This window comes from Talpa occidentalis, unplaced genomic scaffold (assembly GCF_014898055.3).
Source record: "Talpa occidentalis isolate TD23 unplaced genomic scaffold, MPIMG_talOcc4v2.1, whole genome shotgun sequence".
Lineage (NCBI taxonomy): Eukaryota > Metazoa > Chordata > Mammalia > Eulipotyphla > Talpidae > Talpa > Talpa occidentalis.
Window position 1 is genome coordinate 15,888,346 of NW_026555331.1, and position 19,554 is coordinate 15,907,899.

General features: G+C 42.7%; 1 protein-coding gene across 1 annotated transcript in view; it reads left to right on the top strand.

Moving 5' to 3' along the window:
* Positions 1–7,107: 7,107 nt before the first annotated feature.
* The window catches only part of HAS2 (hyaluronan synthase 2), a 32,889-nt gene continuing 20,442 nt past the window's right edge, over positions 7,108–19,554 (top strand). The window contains exon 1 of the mRNA XM_037502176.2: positions 7,108–7,735. The gene's annotated coding sequence lies outside the window, so the exon portion shown is untranslated. The remainder of the gene's footprint in view (positions 7,736–19,554) is intronic.

The window sequence follows — 19,554 nt, forward strand, 5'->3', positions numbered from 1 at the left end:
ACTAAGGAAGGAAGCAGGATGGAGGCAGGAGACCTGGAGGAGGCGCGTGGAGCCTAGAGACACGTGAAGAAACTGCGCTTGTCTTTTGGTCGTGGACTGGGTGACACAGATGTGGGTGAGACCCGTGGGGAGGTGACAATGGCAGCTTTTATCTTGATGTTGATTTTGCTCTTTTCCTTCCGGGCTTGTCCAGTTGTTTGTGACCCTTTTCTGTGGGTCCCCACTGGAAGATGCTTTAGACTTGTGGCGGGCTTTGGGGCCTTGTTCTGGGCCGATCCCATATGGATGGACTTTTACCCACGAGGGGACGGGTAACTTTGGGTGCTTCATTTAGAAACTAGACTCTTTGCCTTTCCTGTATTGTTTCCTAGTTTTATTAAAGTTCCTTCCCATTAAAGTCTCATATGTTTTGTGTTGATGCGGCGGATGGCAGAACCCATTTAGAATAGGCAGGTTTGCGGGGCTTGGGCTACCCCTCTCCCTGTCCTATAACATAACAACTACCTCCTTAATAAATAGATGAATTAGTTTTTTGAAAGTAAAAAAAAAATTCCTTTTTAAGGCTTTAGAAAGTTGGAAACCTTATTAAATTTTTCAGGAGTAAGAAGAAATGACACATAAACTCCAAGGACGATTATTTTAATAATGTAATTACTTAATCTATTTCCACAGTCAGGGCTATTAATAATTGTTGGTGAATAATTGTTGGTGAATAAAGTCAAAATGAAGACAAATCCAAAATCTTCTCCTTAGTCATTAGAATGAAGACTATTAAAAGAACAAAAGAAAAAAAAAAAGAAAAAAAGACACATAGATTCCTTAGGTAGCATGATTGTGGAACCAAGCTTAGCCGAGGTTTCGCCATTTTGTATATCCTCCACCTTGATGTTAGTCCTTCTACAGCCACATTCTGGAGATAGTTTCAATAGTCACAACCCTCACTCTACTGGTGACGAAAAAGCAGACCATCCCAGCCGCCAATGCGGGCAGTCTTATCCATAAATAGGACAGCATCTCTAACCGTCCAATCAGTTTGAAACTATAACCGTGCATGCCAAAATGCCAATGAGTAATTGCCAGCTTCTTTCAAAATTCGTCACACTTGTGACCCTATAATAGACCCCTGCTTCCTCTGTTTGGGGCTCTCGACCTCTGCCGTTGCATCGGGGCGTGTCGAGGGCCCGGACTCGAGCCTGTAACAAACTCCTTTACGTTCTTGCATCGGCTGTCTGTGTTCTTGGGGGCTGCACTGGTCGACGTTGGGCACAACAATGGTAAGCTTTTATTGATTTGTTGTGTAAGAAATTCTTTTTCTCTTCTTCTGTAATGTGGGTTAGAGAAACACAGTGATAAAAATCTCTTTAGGTTAAGTAAAATAACCCCTGCTCTCCCTCCCCCGCCCGCCTCCCACCGTCCCTAACTGAAACTCTCTGGAATCTGGAGATAATTTCTGAAATTTAAATAATCCAATACTATGAAATCATAGCTCCGGTCTATTCAGTGATTTTAGGTAAAGTTGCAAAGTATATGGTCTTAATATAATCACCGAGATGATTTTATTTGGAGGTTTTATGGTCAATGAAATCATAAACACGAACCTCACATATTTCTTGAATATTTACCTTTTACGGCTTATTTTCAGTCCTATAATATTTCAAAGTTTGTTTCCTCATTTGCCAAAAGAGTGATGATATTTAAAATTTTGTTGCTTTCCTTTCATTTACCTAATCTTTAAATATCTGATAGTTTTTCCAGTCTAATTTGTAATGATCAGTGATTGGTGAATGACTACTTGATCCTCCCCTATCTATATCAGTGAATCAACAAGTATTTTGATCTCTTCCAATGTGTTCACTCTAATTTCCAAGGTGCTTGATAGGTGCTTCAATATTTCCTTCTATCTACACTTTCAAAATTAGCGATAAACATAGCCACACCCTCTTCAAAATTTTGTCTCTATTAATCCTAGAGTCTCAAGAGTTCAACCCTAAAGTATATACTAAAAATAAGTAATCCAGCCTCTATATGGCATTGAAAATCTCTTTGCATCATGCAAACTGGGAACTAGAAAGAAAAATTCCAGATTCATCTTTTTCCATTTTGTACATCTCCTAACAATTCTATCATTTATTGTAGGGAGACGATCAGGGTGAGTCCAGAGGCATCAGGGGAGAAGAATTCGCCAGAGACACAGAGGAAAACAGAATAGGTAGAATACTTGACATGCATTACTAAGAGAAGCAGTAGGCCAGACGGGAGAAGTCTGCTAGTTATCTGTTAGGATGTCTGGTCTCAGGCACAGGCCTTTGACACAGAAACACGTCCGGCATTTGCTTCTGCATTCTTGGAGCTGGGTTGGTTCTTCTGGTCCTGGTGGTTGGTTTTATGGACTTGTCCCCAAGGCAGCCTTATCTATTCAGCCTTCCAAACCTGCCTGCTGGGTCAGGAGTGGGACTTAGTTTTTAACCTTACTCTAATTTTACCCCGACACCATTCATGGAGCTAAAATATGTTGTTTTAACCCTCACTGCAGTTTAGTTCAGGGCATGCTTCCTATGACATGGAATACTGCTGCTATTCCTCTTCCTATTGCCCCATCTCTTCTTCTGAGCTCAGACATGATCCGGCATGTTCAGGGAGGTATGGCTATAGACTTGACCTCTTTTAATGTTCAACAGTTTGACTATGCTCTTCTTAAAGTAAAACACCCATGATTATACAGTGCTACTGTAACAGATTCCGAAGGGTCTTTGTATGGTTTTGATCAATAAATCCCCCACAAATGTTGAAAGACCCTACAGAATTCCCACAAGGAATATTTATTGTGGATCACACAACTGTAGAAGTACAGAAAGTGCCCTGAGCCACACTCGAGAGGTGAGAGCAGTGGAAGTTTTATGGGGTTGGTTACCGGGTTACAGCAGCAGAAAGCAGCAGGATAGAGATTTAGGCTGGGACATGCACAGACAGGTCCTGTCCTTCTTCATATGTCATATGTAAATGAATCCTAGGTTACTTCTCTAAATGAATCCTCTAAATGAATCTCTAAATGAATCCTAGGTTACTTCTAGATCAGTTCTTCTGCTATCTGCATCTGCCCAGCCATCAGCTTCCAGCCTTCCAGAAGGCAGGCAGCCTCAAGACAGTGGAGGGTCTGTTTCCACTGCTATTGGACTGAGTTTCTGTTAACTCAGGGGCTCAATAACAGGAAAGTTAGGCAAGCAAGGTGTAGGTCCAGGGTCCTGTATGCTACATCTGACATGCACAAAACAAGCATCCAAAGTGTGGTCTGTAGACCTGTGAGTCCCCCGAAACCTTTCCCGGGATCAGCAAGATCAATGCCATTTTTATAATACTAAAAGATAGTTGTATCTTTTATTTTCACTGTTGTGCAATACTGTATTATCAGTCTTTGCCTTCTGTACCCCATGCATTTACAGGGAGATAAAGAGTAGATAAATTAGATACAAGTTTCATTTAAGTAGACCCTTGATAAAGAGCTGAACTCTATTAATTTTTAAATAACCTGTACAAAGAAATGGAAGGTACACTGCCTTGGGTGTCTGGAGGACAAGTGCTCATGGGATAGAATCATGAGCTGAGTAGGTCATTTTTATCATGCAATATCATTTTCACTTGAAAAAGCAGCTGAACATTACTAATATTCAGATATGGGATTTTGGAAGACATTTTGCTTTATCGAAAAGTGAATGAATTTGTTCCTTCCTGGTGGCACAGGGGTTAAAGTCTCAGTGCTATCAAGCTGTCACCAGCCACTTGGACATGAATTCTTTCCCCAGCTAGGGAGCTACCCACATGGCATAGCAGGCCTCTCCTGTCTCGCCCTCTGCTCCCCTCAGCAGTGTATTTCAGTAGATCTGCCTGTTCTGCTCCCCACTCTGTCTCTGATGAATCCTCTCACCACCCCCCCAACCCCTGCACCTCTGGCCTACACCCCAGCTCTTGTATGCATAAATAAATAAAATAAATCTTAAAAAAAAGAGATTTACAAAAATGGAGAGGAGTCATCACAGATAGAATGGAGAGCAGAGCAGGCAGAATGACTGAAATACACTGCTGAAGGGAGCAGTGGGCGAGACTAGAGAGGTCTGCTGTGCTATATGGGTCAGCTCCTTGGCTGGGGATCGAACTCAGAGGCAGTGGCTGTGAATAGCTTCATATTGCTGAGACTTTACCCCTTGCGCCCCCCAGGGAGGCCTCAGTCACTTTTATTTCTAATGTGATATTGGTAGATACATATATAACCCACATAAACAAGTTTTTTGAAGTCCTCAATAATTTTTAAGAGTGTAGACAGGAACTTTGCACTGAAAAGTCCAAGAACCATTTATACAGAAAATTATAAAGGTATAATCCTTGTCCTGGATACTTGGTCTCTCAGACATAAGAACCCTTGTTTATTGGTGTGGGAGGGAGAAGATCAGAAACAGCATACTCCAAATTCATGTTGACTCAGGTTAAGCTAGTAATTGGCTCTGCTGTTTTTACAGTTGAAAACATAGGTATAGGATGGATAAGGTATAATGTGGGAACCGGAAACATTTGTCATCCTCTGATCCAAACATCTCATGCTTAAAATAGAAATCTAAAATTTAAATTAATTACTTAATGTTATTCAATTATTTGGTGCCAGAGTTTATTCATGAAATTAGAACTTGATTTTTCTAATTTGTTGCTATGGATCAGTGCTAGGTGACTGGTGCTCATAACTTAGATCTGGGGCTCAGAAAGAATTTGGGTTAAATGTAAAGGTTTGGGGTGTATCCATGAGTACATAGATTCAATTTATGAGAGTCAGGGAGGGGACAGTAGATGGTTTAGAAGTCAAATAAGAGAGCATAGAAATAAAATACCATGAGAAGGATACTAATGTTTTTTGAGTAGCCACAAAAGTTATATTAGGAACCATGGGTTATATTAGGAAGTTCCAGCTAAGTTTAAGGTGGAGGCTTCAGGCTCATCCATTGCTGTGTAAAACCTTACCATCAAAGCTGTGGGAAGCAGGTATTTTTTCCACTTACCTATTAGGAGACAAAAGTCTAGAAATGTGAAACACTTGCAGTGTCACATCAGCAGCAAAGGTGGGGTTTGAATTTAAGGTACTTTTTCTGCATCCCCTCCCAAAGAAAATCTCCTCTGGACATGTAAATGGATTTAATTAATTGTGCTGTCTCTACCCTATTCTCCTGGGTGGGGAGTGACAGGAACCCCTTGCTGTGTACTTAGCTTTCATATTCATCCATAGTCATGGTTTTAGGCCATGACTTACAAGACAAGGGGAGAGAATAACAAATGTGTTTCTGCTTAATCAAGTTTTACTCAATGCTCTCATGGCTTGAACTATTAACACAGGATCTGTTAAATGCTACTGCGCTATACTCAGCAATCCTGTGCTACCTAGAAAATTCAGGGAGTTTCGTGCTAAGGATAAGTATTCCAGAGCTGTGGGGCCCCACAGACACTATCATTTCCATCTTATCCCTCAGTAAATTTAATCCATATTGTATATCAGAGCACATAAGTTAGGTTCCATATTTAAAATTACAATTTTGCATTTAGGACTACCCTAACACTCACGATGCAGGAGTGTGATTAAGTAGGATGAATTTGTACTCTGAAACCCACACCAGTTCCTCAACAGCAGAGCCACCTAACGCAGAGTTCAAACAAAGGCTGAAGCCTGGAAGGTTTGCGAGGGAAGCTGGTAAGCCGGCTTCCCCAGAGCGGCATGAAGTTATCAGGTCAAGGTAATGCTTCCCAGGGGTGTGACCGTCCGTTGTGAGCTCAGGGAAGGGCGGCCAGAAACCCCAGCAGGCTGGCCCCTGGAGGCCGACTACCTGGTATAGCAATAAAATGCTCGGCCTGGTCACACCCCCGACACTACACGCTGTGAGGAGTTGTAAGCTTCTCTCCTCCTTGACTCGATTTTTCTGTTTTGACATGTTCATGATAGTCCCAAATAAGTGATAAGGAACTAGAACCCAGTTCCAAAGTCTAGTCGAATTTGAAAGAAATCCACACCTCAGAAAAACCTCGAAAGGAAAAAAAAAAAAAGAAAAGAAAAGAAAAAGAAAGCTTTCTGATCCTATGATAATTTCAGGGAATCCCCAAAGGCCAGGTTAGTGCAGTTGTAAAAGCTCATTTTTTCCTAAACAGTGCCACCTACCGTCCCTTCTGGACGGAACCAGCGGGAGCCTGGCCGGCCCAGACCACAGCGCACAAAGCAGGGGAAAGGCATCGCGCCCAGGAACTACTCCCGGCCGTGGGGCATGGACAGAAAGACGGGGAAAGGTCGTTTCGAAGCAAAATAAGTAAAAAGAAAGCACAATAATAAGCATTTTGACTTACAATTTTCGCGAGAGGCTCGCAAGAAGCCAAGACCATTAAACCACCCCCTCTCGAAATAACTATATTTTAAGCGCGCTATTTTCGAGTCCTCCGGAGGACGATATTCCTTTTATGATATTTCATTTAAAATGCACGCTGTTTGCGTATTCTTCCATGCGGGTAAAGGAAAAAAAAAATCCTATTTTCCTTTTTTTTCCTTTTTTCGGCCCACCCAAGGCGGGCTCGTGTGTACGGGAGGCTTGGGCACTAGACACCAGCTCAGAAACTTTGGAGCAGGCGGGAAGAAAGGGTTAAAAAGACCAGCTGCGGACCTCGGCGAGGGGCAGCCAGCCTTCAGGGGGTCCAGGTGTGTGTATATATATGCACACACACACATGCGCGCGCGCGCGCGCGCGCGCACACCTCTCCAAACTCTCCCCCCCAGGTCGGTTCTGGGCACCCTCGGCCTTAAAACACTTAAACACTTCGGGGAGTCGATGGCGAAGAGGGCATCCTTTACTCGGGGGGGAGCTCAGGATGCCCACCGAGCGAGGTCTCCCGGCTGCACCCCTGCAGGGGAGCGGGGAGCCAGGTGGTCACCAGCCAGTGCGCGCGGCTGCGCGCACACAAGTTAATTGAATTCATTGGCGTTCTGAAGCGGCGCCCAGCTCAGAGAAGGCTTTGAATGGCCAATTTCTCTCTCGCTCGCTCCCTCCCCGCCTCCCGCCCGCCCGCGTTCCCCAGTCCGCACCTCCCTTCTCCACCCCCCTCACCCAACTCCCTCCTCCGCCCTATTAAAACACCCACCGGCTCACTTGTTAAGACCCCCTGAAGTTGGAGCAGGCAGAAAGGCAACGCAGCGAGGACCGAGAAGTCGCGACGTCTGGAAAGAATTACCCGCGGCTGGCTCCTGGCAGCCCAGTGAACCAGGGACTCGAACCAGCCCAGCCAAAGACTTTCCCCAATTCTGCGCGTCCTGGCTTCTGCTGAACGGTCACCCCGCTTTTTGTGACACGAGAAAAAGGAGAGAGCGCGCGCCATCCGGGGAGGGGGACCGGAACAAAAATATATATGCATCTATTGTAATATTAATAAAGCTAATTTATTTTGAAAGCACAGACAAAATTTTCTTTTAAGAATCAGAAGACAGAAGTCCACGGAAGATTAAAAAGAGCAGTCCCCTTGCCTCTGAAGAGGGCGAGAAGCAAGCATTGAAGACTCCCCCGTCCTTTTTTAAATGTTGTTTTTAAATTTTTTATTTTTTTTGGCCGGTCGTCTCAAATTCATCTGATCTCTTATTACCTCAAGTTTGGAAACTGCCCGCCACCGACCCTCCGGGACCACACAGACAGGCCGAGGACAACTTTATGAGCAAGAGCCGGACAAGGTACGTGACACCGCGCGGGGGTGGACGTGGAGGGTCCTCGAAGGCGCAGGGCACGGGGCGAAGGGACCTCAGCCAGTTTTCGACAGAAAAGTTTGCGGTCTGACAATTTCCACCCGACGGAAAGTCTGGGAATATTTTAGGGAACTGTCAGGCTTCGCCACCTACCCGGGTCTTTCCCCAGCTCTGCGCTCGCCAGAAACCCGCTGCCCGGCCGCGAGCACAGGACGCATCCGCCTGGCATGGACTGCGCGCCCCGGGGGTACTTTTCCACCCCGCATCTCGGGGAGCCCCAGAGGGCTCCCGAGTTAGGGCACAAGAATTTCCACTGTGTAAGGAAAATACACTCCGCGTGGCCACCCCGTCTCTCCTCTCCTCCGCCCTCACATTCCAGGTGGGGAGGAGCCTCCACTACGTTTTTCTTCTGGGTGGAAACCCCGCCACTTACTCGGAATGCAAAGGGTTAAACCGATCCCGGCTGCGGACCCCGGAGAAGGAGGGTCCTCCGCCACCTTCTCGCAGCTACCGGCCTCCGAGGGCCACTCCCCCTCTCTCCCAGGTTTCCCCTCCGTTTCACTCCCTGCACCCCATTAAAGCGTCTGGCTGGGTTGGCCCGGCTGAGCCGGGCTCGGGGCGCCTCCCACCAGCCCGGGGCCGAGGATGCCGCAGCGACGCTCGGGGACCCCGGGGAGGAGCGCGCATCCCAGCTCCGCGCCCGGCTCCCCGCTGCTCCCCGGGCAGGGCGCGCGCGCCGGGCCCCGCGCTGCGCGCTGGCAGCTGCCGCGTCCCGGGAGCCAGTTCCGACGTGGCACCGAGCTCGCTGGCGCTTCTTTCTGCAGCTGCGGCGTGGGGCACTGCCGGGGGGTGGTGGTGATGGGTACTGGGGGGCCGATCCGAGCTTCCAGGCGGGGAGGGGGCCCGGGGGACGCCCCCGAGCCCGGGCGACGGTGGGAGGCTGAGATGGGTAACACCTAGGGCGGGATTCGTCACGCCAGTTCCCGCCCTGCAAGAACCAGGGCTCCGAAAGCGTCGCGGGGACCTGGAGGGCGGGTCTGAAAGGAGGGTCTGTGTGCGCGCGGGCGAGGGGAGGCAGGAGACGCTGGTTCCTCTAAGGAAACGCCTCCGAGGGGAAGCGGCTCTGAAAGGATAATTAAGGCTGGAAAGAGGGGCTGGGAGTGGAGAGGCCGTGCCTAGGAGGAGGGTTTACAAGACCTGGGTCCTATTACACAGCCTGCGGTGCCAGCTCTCCCCAGTGCTGCTCCCTCCATCCCCCCAAACGCCCGCGCCGAGCGCTTGGACCGTGCGCCCCGCGCGCCTCCGGGGCCGGCCGGCTGCTCCAGCTGCGCTCCCCGAGGTGCCTGCGGGAGCCCTGTCGGCCCCGCCCTGCTCGGTTCTCCACCCCAGGGAACCGTTGTTGGCGGGCGTCTCCCGGAACAGCTGCCCAGAAATGCTGCACAACCCAACCCACGTGGCTGGGATTGCCTTTGACGTCACACCCGAGGGAGGTGTGACGTAATAGATCGGGAAGCCCTGACTGGCGCTACGGAAGGGCTTTCCCCGAATTGGAGGCCTGAGTATACCTTAGACTTTCAGCTCTGTGGCAGAGTAAAGCTAAGGGAGTGGATGGTTGGTCTCTGCTGACAAGTGAAACGATTGTGCAGAGTCCTTTGTAGATTTTAAATTTGCCTCCCCCCATCACCTCATCAGGCCAGTTTTCATTGCTGCTGTGGCTCATCATGTAATTTGAGAAGTCTATGATTCTTTTTTTGTTACTTTAACAAAAAAATTAAGTATCAATACGTTCAAACATGCCAATGATGTTTTAAAATTAAAATGTGTGTTCCTGTGGAAATAACTGGAACATGTTTATGCCTATCGAACTATTTGTAGACAAAATGTTTCATTTTACAGACTGGGGTTGAAAAGAATGCTTAAATCCTAAGCGTTTCATTCCAATCATTATATTAGTTTTCACTGCATTTTCTGAGAGGCTTAATGAGATTAGTTATACAGTCGAGGTACTATTTTATGAATACCCATTACACCGGGAGACGGTTTTCATAGTATTTTGACTATACTTTCACATTTTCAATGAAGAAATTTATCTAATTAAGTGCCTATTGCATTATGTATGCATTTGCATTTTTGGCACAAAATTCACAATTCTAGGTAGCCATTTCTGGCTTCTACCATTGTAATTAAGATCTCACCATTCTTTTTCTAATTACATATTATCTGAGATGAGTGAGAAGGAAAACACATTGCAGATGTATTGACAAGCTTGCATTATCTAGAACTGAAACATTCCTTTATCAGAGAAAGTTATGCAGCTTATAAAAATTCAAGGTTTTAAGTCATTAAATGACATCACATTTGAATGTGACTTTCTATAGAGCAATGATGATATTTAGCAAGCTACTTTCCTGAAAAACAGGAATTGTGCAAGAAATGAAAAAAAAAACTGTTACTAGAAAGTAAGTCAGGTAGAACTGATTTTTTTTTGGGGGGGGGCAGGTTCTATAGGATATAGCCCCATAATATTTAAATCCTTTTTTTTTTAACACATAGTTTCCTTACCAGCTAAACTTTCTTTTAAAATATTTTTCTTGAAATTCTAAGTACATAGCTTTTCCAGATCCATTTATTTTCTATTATCAGCACTGTGGGAAAACCCTTAGCTATAGATCCATGTGGAGAGTCCCTTTGGCAAAGTTATATACACAGTTAGATTTGTAATCTAAGAACATGTAGTTTGTTACATTATCAACTTCCTGGCTTTTGACTAGATTGGAGTGATGAGTTAACGTAATTGGAGAATGGAGCTGTCCTTTTACATCCATGCACTCACAGGTTGTAGCACTAAGTGACCACAAGGACAGTTAGCAACAGCTGGTATGACAGCTGAATGGGGAGAGCAGTATCATCTAAAAGATGATACTGCTAGTTGGGTCGAAATAAATATAACTAGGTCGCAATTAATATTTTACTATTTAAATAACAAAATATTTATGAATGGATACCTCTTACATGCATATATCTATACTAAAGATTATTTAAAAAATGAATAAGATTCAGTTCACATCTTATTGAAATTCATCACATGAAAACTACACTTAGAAACATCTTTAAGTAACCACAGTATAAGGCAACATATGATCCAGCCCATAAGAAAAGTATAATAATAGCTATTGTTTTTCACATAGCTGGTATGTCTCTGGCTCTGAGTTAGACCCTTTACATATATCTAACCTTTCCCTCCTATTTCTCCCTCCCCACTGCAAAGAAAACTTTATAAAGGAAACTTGCTGCAGAAAGATTAAGCAATTCAATCAGAGCCACAGTGTGAGTAATAAGGAATGGGAAGGAATTTAATCCAAGAATTATAGACCATAATGCCCTTGAACCAGACTATGCTACAATTGGATTAGTCAAGTTTTATAGGAGCACAAACTGGGAAGAAATCATGTCCAATTGACAGAAAGATCATGGGGAGAATGGGCATTTGTGACACCTACGACTGCATAGGATTTTCCCTTACAGTGCCCAAGAGTCGACGGAGACACATGCAGACGTGCGATTCCATGCCAACAATTTTTGTAATTTTCCCCTTTGCCACACTGAGCTAAGTTTAGGATGGTGAAGTTCAGGAACCAAGAGGGGAGTTGGAAGAATTGGCATCTTAGAGGTAATTGATCAATATTGATTGTGCAAATGAAGAGAAATCTGAAACTTAAATAAAGCTCTAGCTCCAGAAACAGCTGGGTGACTAGGACTTTGAAAGACTCTTGCCAAACCCTACAAGGCCCCAGGGTCTCTGTTAGGATAACTGCAATGGGCTGGAGGAAAAAAAGCCAACTTTGAAGCCAGAGAGGGAGAGGCGGTCAGAAGGTGGATAGGGGAAGGTCATATGCTCTAGTTATTCTAGAGGGTAATGGACACTCTTGGATATTTCTATCAAGGATTTCTGGTTGAGATTGCAACAGAGGCAATAGGCCTGAGGGATGTGTAATGATGCAAATGATATCATGAAAGTTTTCTTAGATTTTAACCCAATGATTGCCAAACATTGTTGCAATTACAATTGTTTAAGGAGATTTTAAAACTCTTGATGCTCTGGTTACATCCCATTCTAATTAAGTTAGAGCATCGTGGTACCTACCACACAACAACTGATTTTTACTGATCCCTGTGATTTGGATGTATAACAAAATTGGGGAACTTGGCTTTTTATCACCATGCTGTCCTAATGCACTATTTGCAGGCAGTGACTACAGCCAGACTATGTCTTTTTACAAAGAAGCAGGTTTCCATACTCTTTGCTAATGTCATCTGCCTACATTCATATTTTTAATTCTAAATATTCCACATATGGTTTGAGGTCTAGTCCTCCCTCTTCTCATGAAACATGAGTTTAGAGGTAAAGAAAACTTATGTTCCAGAAGCAGTTCTGCTATTTATATTATCTTTTTCCCCCCAAAGATTTATTTTATTTATGCATTCAAGAGCTGGGGTACAGGCCAGAGGTGTGGGGGGTTAGAGGATTCACCAGAGACAGAGTGGGGAACAGAATAGGCAGCGTGACTGAAGTACACTGCTGAGAGGAGCAGCAGGCAAGTCAAGAGAGGTCTGCTGCGCCATGTGGGTTGCTCTCTGGCTGGCTGGGGGATTGAACTCCTGCTGCAGAGGCTGCGGACAGCTTCAGAGGTTGCGTCTTAACCCCTTGCGCCACCAGAGAGGCCCTATTTATATTATCTTGAACAATGCATTAATTAAACATTCTTTTAAATGACTCCTATTTCTTTGTGCCTCTGTGTCTTTAAACATTACTTCAAGATAAAAAGATATCATATCCCCTGGTCTTCAGTGGATTTTAAATTTTATTGAGGCAATACTGCTTTACAACAATGTGTATGTTGCAGAGGTATAGGATCGCACCTCTTCAGATGTATGTTACCACGCCACACCAAGGCACTCATAGTCCTCTGCCCTAGTCAACTGGGCATTTTCCACACTTTGATCTCCACTTTCCCCTCTCCCTCTGGTAGCCTCAATTCTGAAGTTGAAGTTTTAGGGTTTGTTATTGGTTTGCTTTTCTGAACCACCGTTTTGATTCTCTATATTCCACGTATAAGTAAAACCATCTGGTATTTGTCTTTCTCCTTCTGACTTATTTCATTTGGCATTTTCCCCTCCAGTTCCATCCATGTTGTTGCAAATGGCAAGAGGTAGTATTCCCTTGTATGTATGTATACCACATCCTCTTTATCCACCCATCTGTCCTGGCTTCTATAACTTGGCTGTTGTAAATAGTGCTGCAATGAATACAGGAGTGCATGTGTCCTTCAAATCAGTGTTTACGCATTTTTCAGGTAGGTATCTAGGAGTGGAATTGCTAGATCATATGGCAGATCTATTTTTAATATTTGGAGAAAATATTAAACCTCCATACTGTTTTCCATAGGGGTTAGAAGGTCTATATTCCTACCATCTGTGTATGAGGGTTCCATTTTCTCCACACCCTCTCAATCACTTGTTTCTGATACAAGTGTTTGATACAAACTGTTCTCACACCTATATACAAACTGTTCTCACACCTATGATGTGGTAGGTATCTCACTGTAGTTGTAATTTGCATTTCCCTCAATATAAGTGACAATGAGCATTTTTTCTTGTGCCTATTGGTCATGTATGTCTGCCTTGAAGAAGAGATTATTAGTGTCTTCTGCCCATGTTTTTGAATGGGCTATTTGTTTTCTTTTTGTTGACTTGTATGAGTTTTCTGTCGATCTTGGATATCAGTCTGTCGTCAGATGTATGATTTGCAAATATTTTCTCCCATTCAGTAGGGTATCTTTTTGTTTTAATGATAGTTTCTTTTGCTGTGCAGAAACTAGTTTGCCATAGTCCCATTTGTTCTTATTCTCTTTTGTTTCTCTTGCTTTTGGAGATTTATATACAAAGACATCAAAGCCAATGTCATGAAGTGGTTGGTCTATGTTTTCTATGTATTTGATACTTTTAGCTTTTACGTCCAAGTCTTTAATTTTTGTATATGGTGTGAGATAGTGATCTGGTTTCCTTCTTTTGCAAGTTGCTGTCCAGTTTTCTGAGTACCATTTATAAAACACCTTTCTTTCTTCAGCGTATACTTTTGGCTCCTTTGTTGTAGATTAATTGTCCACATAAGTGTGAGTTTATTTCTGGTTCTCAATTCTATTCCATTGGTCTGTGTGCCTATAATTAGTCCAGTATCATATTGTTTTGATTACTATAGCTTTGTAGTACAGTTCGATATGTGGGGATGTGATATAATTGTTCCTTTCTAGTCAGGATTGCTTTGGCTATTCAGGATCTTTGTGATTCTGCATGAATTTCAGTAATGTTTATTCTATTTCTTTGTAGAATGTCACCAAAACTTTGATAGAAGACTGCATTGCATTTATATATTCTTTTGGCCTAGAGGCCATTTTGATAATGTTAATTTTTTGAATCCATGAGTAGGGAATGTCTTTCCATTTCTTTGTGTCTTCTATTTATTTTAATATCTTACAGTTTTCATTGTGCAGGTCCTTTACCTCCTTTGTTAAGTTTACTTGCAGGTATTTAATTCTCTTTGATACAATTATAAATGGGATTGTTTTCCTGATTTCTTTGTCTTCTAGCATGTTGTTTGCATATAGGACTACAACTGACTTTTGTCACTTATTTTTGTCACCTTTTCCTTTACTGATTTTTTGTTACAATTAGCTTTTCAGTGGTATATATTCAGTGAATTTTAGATTATAATGAGGAAGAGAGAAAAACTTAATCTTTACAACACCGAATACCTCGATAATACTAACAACAACAATAATGAAAATAACAAGCAATTATTAAGTGCATATCATAATTCAATTGCTGTGATGGGTGAATGGATGGATAAATGGATGGGTGGATGGATGGATGGATTTTCCTAGTTATTGTAACTGCAAAAAGAAAGTTATTGACATTTGCAGATGAGCAAATGAACCTTTTAGAGTGGATTCCAAAAGGAATTTTCTCTCTGCACTTATTCTTCTTCAGGTGACTGTTGAAGAACTTGCCCATATTGCAACCTGCCTTCAGATTTCTTACAAGTACTCAGCTAAGTATAGCAACAATATTAAAATTTGTAAAGCCTGAATCTCAACTTTTGATTTCTGGATAATCTCTCCAGATCTTCAAGAACCATGTTGTCCAGTAACACATGGTTCATTCTTGTTTGTCTAAAGTCAGACAACATATGAGGCAGAATTTGAGCTTAAATCCATTTCCTCTCAATTCAGTTATTCATCCACTATTCTACTGTTATCCCTGATAACTGATAAACTGACTTGAAAGGAAGGAGAGTCAGGCTTATTAGGGAGTTACTGGCAGGGTAGGAATTAGTGGTGAGCTAACATTACAGAGCTTGTTGATAATTTATTCTTAGGTATTATGTAAGTGAGGTCCCTCTTTGGATCTCATATGTTTTTTTTTTTTTTTATAGATCTTTTTTTTTTTTTTTTTTAAACCTTTATTTATTTATTTATGCAAGCGCTGGTACAGTCAGAAGCACAGGAGGGTGAGAGAATTCACCAGAGCCAGAGCGGGGAGCAGAGCAGGCAGAAGGACTGAAGTACACTGCTGAAGCGGCGGCAGGAGAGGTCTGCGCGCCATGTGGACCCTCACACGGATTGAACCGGAGCTGCAGAGGCTGCTGCAGCTTCGCACCCAGTGCTCAACTGCTGCGCCACTTCATATGAAGTCAATATGAGCCTCCTTAATAGCTAAGGAAACTGAAGATGGAAGATATTATGTAACTTGCTCAAAGTTACTCTACCATTAAAAGAAAAATCCAGGAGTCTATTCAAACTCAGTCTCATTTCAGAAGCCAATGAATATGTTGGTCATTAATCCACTATAGATTAATGGACAATGGATATTGTGGAAACACTAGACTTTAACTTGATAAAAGATGATCTCATTATCCCTCATGTCCCAAATTCTTTTTTTTATAAATATTTTATTTTATATAATTCTTGCAACATTTTTCATTTTTGCACAATGTATGCATTTTCATTTTGGTTATATTCCCCATACAATTGCACCCCCTCCCTTATTTTGACCCTAGTCCTTCCTCTCCCCACACTTCCCCCCTGGTAGTGTGTCTCTGGTTTATAGTTGCTTGTTGATTTTGATTTTTACTTTGTATTAATTAGTCTTTTTCCTGGTCCCTTATTTAGGTTTTCTAAATTCCTGCTATGAGTGAGACCATCCGGTGTTTTTCTTTTTCTTTCTGGCTTATTTCGCTGAGCATGATCCCTTCTAGCTCCATCCATGTTGCTGCAAACTGCATGCGTTTATCTATTTTGATTGCTGAGTAATATTCCATGGTGTATATGTACCACATCTTCTGCATCCAGTCATCTATTTTTGGGCATTTGGATTGTTTCCATAGCTTAGTTATTGTAAATAGCGCTGCTATAAACATAGGGGTGCAGGTGCCCTTTGGAATGTCCCAAATTCTTGACCCTGAACTCAAAAGACTGCTCAGATTGCAATTCACAATTTAAGGAACTACTGTTGTGGACAATTTTCCTTTTCAAATTTTGTTATCTGAAGGTTTTACTGAGCTTTTTTGGTGTACTCCTCATCACCTTTGTAATTAGATAGCTGGACAAGAAATTATGCAACTGGTTTATAAAGAAATAAAGAGACAACTGCTGGATAACGGGTACCCATAAGGGGCACTCAGCACATATTCACTGTCTCTGCAGCAGATATAGGGAGGGACCTGTGCTCTGTCAGTCTGCATTGGCTGCCTGAGTCAAAATGGACTTATGCATTTATTCAGCATGTATTTATTGAGTACCTCCTACATGATACACTGTCTTTTTTGGTACAGAAATACATAGTTGATTGAGACACAGAAGTCTCTGTGACCAAGAGTGTGCATAGCTCTACCTAGAAAAATCCATCAAAGCCAGGTAGAGAGAGTAATAGGAAGTAAATAGAGGACAGGGTGACTTTAGTCGGCAGTGGTGAACCTCATAAAAGGTTTCTTTTGGTCTTACCCAGTTAAGATGCTACTGGACAAATTTGAATTCACTTCAGCTTCTCTAAGATCCAAACTGGAAGGGCCGCTTTATGAAAGTTCTGGGAACTCACGTCTCACCTAAAAGCAAGACATTTATGTACTTTATATGTGGAGCCAATGGAAATAGGAGTGCCTTCCTTATGGTAAAATTTGGTTGCTGACACTAAGAGCAGCAGAGCTGCTGTATAGATGGAATCACCAGCTTCCTTTGGGACCTCTCATTCCAGTTGCTTTAGGCTGTACCCACATACTATATGAACCCAGGTATCTTGTCTGAGTATTGGCAGCTTTTTTCTCTTCCTGAACAAGTGTCAATTACTTTTTCCATTACAGCAGGAAGACAGTGATCAAACAGTAATCTATCCCTGAATTTCCTTACACAATGCATTTTATTAGTTAGAAACAAAATGAGATACTTCTTATTTTATCAAAAGGGTTCAAATCTATTCAGTTAATATCTTCAAATAATCCTATTACCTGACATGCTTCCAGGAAGACCCTGCTCTGGGTTTTGTGACTTTGGACAAGTTGCTGAAATGCTCGAGTCCTGGTGTCCTCATCATATTGTATATGTTAGACATGACATGAAATTAACATTATAATCGCCACTTAGAGTTATGATGAAATAAGATCATGCTACTCAACAAAATAAGACAAACTTATCCTACTGCCATACCTGAATAAATGATGAATATGTGAAGCTGACATTAACCAATGTTGTTGAAGATGAGGTTGATGAAGTCATATCCGTTCATTCAGCAGTGCCAACCATCACTATAAAAAAATATATCTATGACTTTTTGGAGCTTCCATTATGATACATCCTGTCATTCTTTTACACTTGGTTTGTTCTTGAATTCTATGAAAAATAGTACTTAAGGAATAATTGCTATCTAGTCCAATAGAATTTACTTGGTTGTTAAGCAAAAAGAAAAGCAAACCCACCAAAACCCTAGTTTTAAATATTTAAAAGAATTATTTTAAAATATTATATTTTAAATTTATTTAGTTTAAAATATTTAAAAATATTTTAAATATTTGTAGGCTATATTCTTTTTTAAATTTTTTTTTTATTTTTATAATCCCCATACAATTCCCCCCTTATTTGTAGACTATAGATTCTTAAGTCATCTTTCTCTCTATCAGTAAGCTCTCATGAGCTGGGATTGAACTTGCCTCTTTTCCAATTAAACAATAATGAGTGTCTGGCCAGAAGAGTTTGCTTATGAAACAGTATTTGAATTGGGGATTGTCTCAGAAAGTCTCACACATATGGTGCCCATATCTATGAAGCTGCCCAGGGGAAATTATGAGGAAACACATCCTGTGTGTCACTCTGTGAGATCAATGTATTCCTCCAGGCAGGCTCTCAACTCTCCCTTTTGCCCTTCAGCCTGTTCTGAGATGCTGTGTGTGTCATCCCAGGGAGCAACGCGGGACCTCCAGAAATATAAAGGGTCAATTCTAGCCACGTTGCTGCAGTTAGCTCACAACTTTTCCCAGGCTTCAAAAGGACATGCTGTAGACGCCTATGATGTAAGAGGGTGTTCCCGCTTCAGCTGTGGCCAGCAGATGCTATGCGAACACTTGATGTCCACGTGTGCTGATAAAAGCTAGGAAAATATGAATAATGGAAAAGAATGGCAGGCAGTGCTTTTGCTGGCTATGGTGATTTTAAACACAAGAGAAACATACACTTAAGCTTCTCCCTGGCAGAGTATTTTAGTCCCCTTGAAATTTTTCACTCTTGTGAGAATGACTCACATCTTGGAAGTGACAAGTTCCAAGTCTGGTGTTCCCAGCACCTTTTTGGCGGTGGGTTGGGGTTCACTCCCTTTGGGAGTGTCAGCATCCCATCATCTATTTTAACTGAACAGAGATGCTGTGCTCCTTGCCTTTCTGTGGAAGCTCAGCTTTTCCCCTTCCCCCAGCAGTGGGATCTTTCTCCCTTTCAATGCTGATTTCCTTCATCAGGCTCACAGGTTACAGTACCTGTAATTGCGTCCCAGCTCAGTTGTAGAACTGGAACACACATTTGTATTTTGTTTTCCTGGTTAGTCATTTTTTTTAAGTTGCATTTTGTTTCTGTTTATGTAAAACACTTTCACATACACTTTGATTTTGCCCCTGACCACGACCCTGTGAAAAGTCTTTGACAGATAACAGTCATCTTCATTTAACAAAGGAATGGCCACAGGCTAGCATCCGGGCCCCAGGAGGCTTTGCATTACCCAGGCTGTGTTATTAGCTAGTGTGAAGGAAACCAAAATTCACTCAGCAATTATTTCATGCTCACAGAAGATCACAAGGCAGGTATTCGTGGTGGGTGTCTGCCTCCCTCCATATGGCAGTTCAAGGACAAGCTCCCTTTGTTTTGAGATTCTGCAACCCCCCCTAGGATTTTGTGGACATGTGCATCGAGCCTGTGGAAGGAAAGGACAGATGGCAGGAGGCCCACCTTCCTGTTTAAAGCCCCTATTAGAAGTGACCCATCTCAGTTTTCCAGAGACAAACACGTGATCACATCATACAGTCGATACTCAAAAAGGAGAAGAAAAATTTGGTGAGCAGCCACACTAAAGTCTCCCAAAAGGATAATGTATATCTACTCAGGACCCTCAGTGAGTGACAGCAAGGGGTGGGATGTAAGTGGACCCTCTCTTGAGTTGAACGATGCTATAGCCACCCAACTAGTAACAGTCAAGGTAATAGTAGTTGCTACAGG